The sequence below is a fragment of the Nicotiana sylvestris genome, chromosome 6, assembly GCF_000393655.2.
Source record: "Nicotiana sylvestris chromosome 6, ASM39365v2, whole genome shotgun sequence".
Taxonomy (NCBI): Eukaryota; Viridiplantae; Streptophyta; class Magnoliopsida; order Solanales; family Solanaceae; genus Nicotiana; species Nicotiana sylvestris.
The window spans coordinates 161,250,479-161,257,198 of record NC_091062.1 but is presented as its reverse complement, the minus strand read 5'-3'; the positions used below and the strand labels follow the sequence as shown (position 1 = coordinate 161,257,198).

Genomic DNA, 6,720 nt, shown 5'->3' with positions numbered 1-6,720 from the left:
AAATGAGATCAAACCCTGGAAACTACTCTTTTTTTGCCCACAATTCTTCGCACCTGCGGGTCTTTAATCGCACCTGTGATGCTGCACCTTCGAAAATTCCATCGCAGGTGCGGAAATGACTTAAGAGGGCTGGGTATCCTTCTGCGATGAGGTGGCCGCACCTGCTCGTGCGCACCTGCGGATAGTGGTCCGCATCTGTGAAGTCCTCACTCATCTCTCCTTCCATTCCTGCGATCCCTTCTCCGCAAGAGCGGCTCCGCTTCTGCGCTACTTTTGTCGCACCTGTGACCACTAGGTTCCTAGACCAGGGTCACATTTGCGAGTCCCCTCCCGCACCTACGGTCTCCCCACCGCAGGTGCGAAAACACCAGAAGCCTAAAAGCTTTAGCAGTATACACAAGTTCAATTTCGATCCGTTAAGCATCCGAATCTCATCCGAGCCGCCCTGGGACCTCAACCAAACATACTAACAAGTTTTAAAATATCATACAAACTTAGTTGAGCCTTCAAATCACATCAAACAACGATAAAAATATAAATCACCCTCCAATTCAAACTTAATGAACTTTGAAACTTCAAACTTCTATAACCGATGTCGAAGCCTATTAAACCACGTTTGATTGACCTCAAACTTTGCACACAAGTCATATTCGACATTACGGACCTATTCCAACTTCCGAAATTGGTATCCGACCCCAATATCAAAAAGTTCACTTCCGGCTAAACTTCCCAAAAATTCGACTTTTGCCCTTTCAAGTCTAAATCAGCTATAGACCTCCAATTCACATTTAGGACACCCTCTTAAGTCCAAAATTACCCAATGAAGCTAACAGAATCGACGAAACTCCATTCTGGAGTCGTCTTCACATAGCTCTATCTACGATCAAAATCTTAAGACTTAACCTTCTATTTTAGGGACTAAGTGTCCTAATCACTCTGAAACCACAACCAAAATCTCTTGGCAACTCACATAAGCAGAAAAAGATACGAGAAAAGTAGTAATAGGTGATCGGGGCTATTACTCTCAAAACTACTGGCCAGGTCGTTACAGTGAGATCAATTATCACTGTCACATAGAAGATTAAATCTAGAACGACAAAATATAAATAATAGATCTTACAGCGATTTGGGATCAAATCCCGAACCCAAACTAATTGTAGGTGAGTATATAAGAAAGAGAGATAATTGGGAAGAGGCTTGTCTCCAATATCTGTTAAAATGAAAACTTACACAAAATATATGTTCTCTTCTACTTATATACATGTGTTGTGTCTAACTAACTATTCTAACTAATTGATTATGCATACAACTAAAATAATTAACAATGTCACCACGATGCCAGCTGCCACTTGATATAGATATCACTTGATCACAACTCCATTCTTATTACTCCCCTCAAGCTGGTGGGTATGAAGACATCAAGGACACCCAGCTTGGACACTAAAAATTCATGTTGTGATCTGTCCAACCCCTTTGTCATAATATCTTCTTGTTGGTCTTTTGTACCCAGAAAATGTGTTCAGATTAGGCCACTCTGTATCTTCTCTCTTATAAAATGACAGTCAATCTCTATGTGCTTTGTTCTTTCATAATACACCGGATTAGCTGTTATTGCAATGTTGCCTTACTGTCACTGAAAAGATCAACTGGTAAGTGTAGTTTCTCACCCAATTCTTTAAACACCCCCACAATCCATATTACCTCTAACAAAGTAGATGGCATGCTTCTATATTTTGCTTTTGTTGAACTTCTAGAGACTGTCGTTTGCTTCTTAGACTTTCATGATATAAGAGAATCTCCATGCTTTATTAGAAATCCAGTGATTGATTTCCTGATATTGGGGCATGATGCCCAATCTGCATCACAATATGCTTTTAAATCTCGAGATTTATTGTTGCTCATGAGAATTGCAAGCCCAGGTTGCCTCTTTATGTATCTTACAACCCTTAGTGTTGTATTCATATGTGACCTTTTGGGCTGATGCATAAATTGACTTAAAGTCTTTATAACAAAACTTATGTCTAGCATGGTCAGTGTTAGGTACAATAATCTCCCTATCAAACTCTAATAAATTCCTTAATCATGCATGACTTCATCATATGTCAACCCTTCTACTTCACTCACTTCTGCAGTTGTCAGCTTTACATTACTATCAAGAGGTGTCCATGCTAGTTTAGAGCCAGTCAGTCCTATGTCTGTGATTAAATCTAGAGAATACTTTCGTTGGTTCATCAGTATTCCTCTTGCCGATCTGCTGAACTCTATTCCCAGAAAATATTTTAAATTTCCTAAGTCTTTCATCTTAAAAGTTATGTGCAAATCTTGTTTGGTTTGTTCAATCAAGTTGAGATTGTTTCCTACTATCAACATAGCATCAACATACACCAAGATCACTATAATATGATTGCCAGATTTCTTGATTAACAAAGAGTGATCCAAATTACTTTGTATGAAGCCTGACCTCCGCAATACTTCTGTTAATTTCACGTTCCATTGCCAACTTTCCTGCTTTAGGCCATATAAGGAGTTTACTAGCCTGCAGACCTTTCCATTATTCTCCCCTGGCTAGTAAAGCTTTCTAGAAGAGACATGTATGCTTCGTCATGCACGTTGCTTGCATGAAGGCATTATACACGTCCATCTGGTGTATATGCCAATTTGAGGCAGCAGCTATAGACAAAACAATCCTGACTGTAACAATTTTTACTATAGGTGAAAATGTCTCATGGTAGTCGAGGCCCTCTTGCTGGTTGTACCCTTTTGTAACTAATCTCGCTTTGTATCGTTCAACTTCTCCATTTGCTTTGAACTTCACTTTATAAGCCCATTTACATCTGATAGCAGTCTTCCCTGATGGCAAGGGAACTAATCCCCAAGTATTATTGTCTTCTATTGCCTTTATGTCATCCTTCATGGCAACAACCTATTTTGGATTAGCGCAAGCCTCTTTGTAGGTTTTGGGCTCAACTACACAAGAGAAGGCTTTCAAGTAATATTGATATATTGAGCACATGTTGGCATACGAAATGCTGTCAGAAAGTGGGTAGGCACACTTAGTAGATGCTATTGCAGTAATATACTCAGACGTATAGATAAGATCCCTCTTTTCTCTAGTAGACTTCCTCATACCTTCAATATTTTTACATGGAATTGGATTAGCTTGGGATTGCTCACTAGTATCAGGCTGGGCAACATATGTTGTAGAATAACTTCTTCCAAGATAGTATCATCTGCTTCTCCAAACTGATCAAGAGTTTATGCAATATGATGAGTTGAGTCTGCTGCATCTAACAAGTCAAGCTCAGTTGAGTCTGAGCCTGTTCCTGAAATAGGATCTGCTTCTTGATCAGGTAGTGCAGGACCTGTATCCTCATTTGGTGAAACTACTTGTATAATATCACTTCCCAAGTCAACAAGGGAAATCCTTGTATAATACATTTTCCCTGAATACCACATCCCGTGAGATAAAGAATGAGTGATCACTCAAATTGTAGAGAATATATCCCTTTGTAACAAAGGAATATCCCATATGTACTTCCTTCAAAGCCCCGACTTCAAATTTATCCCTTGCTGGTAACATTTTTGCATAATAGAGGCATCAAATGATCCTGATATGATCAACCTTATGCTTGCATTTGTGAAAAACTTCATGTGGTGTTCTCCCTTGCATTGCAACAAAAGGCATCCTGTTAATCATATACCCAGCTCCAAGTACAGAATGTCCTCAAAACTTCAGAGGTATGAACCCCTGAAATCTAATAGCTCTGGCCACCTCTAAAGTGTATTTGTATATTCTTTCTGCCACACCATTTTGCTGTGGTGTGTAGACACAAGTTCTTTGGTGAACTATACCATGAGATTGGAACAAATAAAGACATGAAGAATTTACAAACTCAGTCCCATTGTCTGTCCTTACCGCCTTAATACTTTTATGAAACTGTGTTAGGACCAATTGTATAAAGTTACTCAAAACTACAATTACATCACTTTTTAGCTTCAGCAGATAAACCCATATCATACGTGAATAATCATCCACAATGGTCAAAAAGTATCTATTTCCATCAAAAGTTTGTATTTTATATGGGCTCCATACATCTTAATGCAACAAATCAAAAATATCATCAGTTTTGCTTTCACTAATACTGAAGGGAAGCCTAGTCTGTCTAGCAAGAGGACAGATTTCACAACTATCTATGACTTCTTTACAAACATTATGAGAGAAATTGAATAACTGCTTCATAGCCGCTACTGATGCATGCCTCCATCCTTTTGTGCCAAATTCTGAGGCTTTCCTTATGCTTTCCAACTGCAAAACCCCTTATTGCAGGATGTTTGTCCTCAATATTAACCTGGGAATACAGCAGGTATAGCCCATCCTCCTTTTTACCAATCCCCAGCACCCTCCCATTAAAGAGGTCCTGGAACAAACAAAAGGTAGGATAAAAGGCAACCAAGCAATTTAGCTCTTTTGTGATTTTCGAAACAGATAGCAAGTTATATTTAAAATCTGGCACATAGAGAACTTCTTTTATAATTTCTCCTTTAAATATTCCACATGACCTAGTGTGTGAAACATCTGATACCTCCACATTAGGCAAATTTACTTTCCTATTCTCAACAAATTCCATTGCTTCACTCAATAGTTCTAGATTTGAACTCATATAACTAGTTGCACCAGTGTCTACTATCCATTTCTTATTTTTAGCATTTGCCAGGAGAGTAGTAATAATACTACATGCCATGGTCGATGTACCTCTGTCATTTGCTGCATTTGTTGAGCTTGTGCTGGCCATATTAGCTGAGCTCTCTAGTGTGTTCTCTTTATTTATCAACTTCAGCAGTTGACTGAATTGTTCTGGTGAGAAGTTTGGTGGACTCCTGAAGCCTATGGAATATTGATGTGCACCAGCTATTCTATCCTGTGAGTGTATGTATTCTGCTATCACACTGTGTGCATTGTTTTCCCAAATTTCTTCTTAGGTTTGAAATCTGCAGGGTATCCAAATAACTTGTAGAAACCTTCTCGGGTGTGCCCCTTCATTTTGCAATAATCACAATGAAGATTAAAATTTCTCATAAACTTTTAGTTTCCTCCATCTCTTGTGGTCGTAAGAGATGCCAATTCCATGTTATCTACAACTCTAGAGGAATTGGACATACTCCTCTGCCTTTCTCTTTTCATCAACATTGACTACGCCTTATTTATTGTAGGAACTGGAACCGTCATCAATATTTGATTGTGAGCTTGCTCGTATGATTCATCAAGTCCCATAAGAAATTATAGAAGCTTGAGTCGTTCCATGAATACTACAAAATCATGAGACTTTGCACAGTCACATCCCGGAATAGGGGCTAGACTGTCAAACTCTGCCCAAAGCTGTCGTAATTTTGAGAAATAACCTGAAATTGAGCTTGTACCTTGATTAATTGTAGCAATTTACTAGTGGATCTGAAAAATTCTTGAACAATCCACTTTATCAAATCGCTCCTTTAAGTCACTCCAAACTGCACTTGCACTTGAGGAATACACTATTCCACTGAGTAATTCTGGAGAGACACAATTAATTATCCACGATATCACTATCGCGTTGCATCGCTCCTAGAGATCGATGAGGTTTTGACCGTAATTCTCTCTTTTGCATGTGCCGTCGATGAACCCTAGCTTATTCCGGCCAAGGATGGCAATTCTCATCGCACGACTCCACATGGAGTAATTTTTTGATCCTCCGGCCAAGGATGGCAATTCTCATCGCACGACTCCACATGGAGTAATTTTTTGATCCTCGCAGTTGGAGAGAAATGAGTACAGCTCCAAAATATTCAATTGAGTTCGGAAACAATGGATGGTTGTGGCTCAACTTCTCCGGCAGCTCATTATCAACTTCCGCCATTGATGAATTGTTTGCAGCTCTCAATCGAATTAAATAGCCATACTAGTGGTCGTAATGCTCTGATACATATAGCGATTTGGGATCAAATCCCTAACCCTAACTGACTGTAGGTGAGTATTTGAGAGAGAGAGAATTTGGAAGAGACTTATCTCCAATATTGTTAAAATGAAAACTTATATAAAATATCTATTCTCTTCTACTTATATACATGTGTTATGTCTAATCGACTATTCTAACTAATTGACTAAGCATACAGCTAAAATAATTAACAATGGCAACACAATGCCAGCTGTCACTTGATCACAACTCCATTCTTATTAGATCTCGTTGTCATATACCAATGGCAAGATATCTCTTTGCATATTTTGGGCGGACTGACGAATAAAGTGCAATTGCTTTGCGGAAATTTAGTGCCAAAGCTCAATATTCCTAACCCTCTGCCTCTGGAATGATGAACATAGCGCTCTTTGAGAAAGAAGCTAATTTTGTAGTTATTTTTTTACGTATAGAAACACAAAGTTGATTGATATTAGAAGTCCATATAATTTCATGTTAATCTAAACTAGTATTAGTATTCGCACGATTTGCGGACATAAGCCATGTCAAATTATGATTTATGTTATTTGGATTATGTGCAAATAACCTTAAAATTAAACCTTCTATATATAAATTATAATAATTATTTGATATTAATTAAGAAACATGACATGAAACCATTTTTCGAATCTCATAGTAGATAACATGTTTTCTTTTGCTCTATCCGTAATAACCCAACCCCTTGATTTTGACACTTGTATTATATTTTACGGTCAATATTTTTTTTTTGATT

At 38.2% G+C, this 6,720-nt stretch overlaps 1 long non-coding RNA gene across 1 annotated transcript; it reads right to left on the bottom strand.

Moving 5' to 3' along the window:
• Positions 1 to 4,038: 4,038 nt before the first annotated feature.
• LOC138870066 (uncharacterized) lies at positions 4,039 to 6,338 on the bottom strand. Its single transcript, XR_011400289.1, has 2 exons — positions 4,754 to 6,338; positions 4,039 to 4,418 (listed from the first exon to the last, which is right to left on the bottom strand). It is a non-coding gene; the product is annotated as an uncharacterized lncRNA (long non-coding RNA).
• Positions 6,339 to 6,720: the final 382 nt, after the last annotated feature.